The sequence below is a fragment of the Octodon degus genome, unplaced genomic scaffold (genome assembly GCF_000260255.1).
Source record: "Octodon degus isolate 3935 unplaced genomic scaffold, OctDeg1.0 scaffold00305, whole genome shotgun sequence".
In the NCBI taxonomy this organism is placed as follows: Eukaryota; Metazoa; Chordata; class Mammalia; order Rodentia; family Octodontidae; genus Octodon; species Octodon degus.
The window spans coordinates 1,541,252-1,541,739 of record NW_004524881.1 but is presented as its reverse complement, the minus strand read 5'-3'; the positions used below and the strand labels follow the sequence as shown (position 1 = coordinate 1,541,739).

General features: G+C 47.1%; 1 protein-coding gene across 1 annotated transcript in view; it reads right to left on the bottom strand.

Annotated features, from left to right (window-relative positions):
* The window catches only part of Sdad1 (SDA1 domain containing 1), a 56,812-nt gene that overhangs the window by 53,534 nt on the left and 2,790 nt on the right, over positions 1–488 (bottom strand). The gene's annotated exons all lie outside the window — the stretch shown is intronic.

Below are 488 nucleotides of genomic sequence, written 5' to 3'. Positions count from 1 at the left end.
AAAAAAAAAATACACATTAAACCTAATCAACATTTCTAAATTTATTAAATCTGGAGAAAAAGTATAAACACAGAATGACTTAATTTTACCTATATTTCATTCTACCACAAAGGAAATAAAGCAAAGTTGCCTTCAATAGGTGATCAAAATCAAAATTCTAAACACTAAGAATATTTAAAATTTTAAAAATTACTACAGAGGTGAGACGACGGAGGGCCGCGGGATCCTGAACAGACCCAGAGCACAGGCCCGGCGAGTGAGTGAGACGACCCAGGCTGCGGGATCCTGAACAGACCCAGAGCACAAGCCCCATGAGTGAGTGAGATGACCTGGGGGCCTGCAGGATCCTGAACAGACCCAGAGCGCAGGCCCGGCGAGTGAGTGAGACGACCCAGGCCGTGGGATCCAGAACAAACACAGAACGCAGGCCCAGCGAGTGAGACGACCTGGGACCCTCCGGATCCTGAATAGACCAGGAGCGCAGGTAC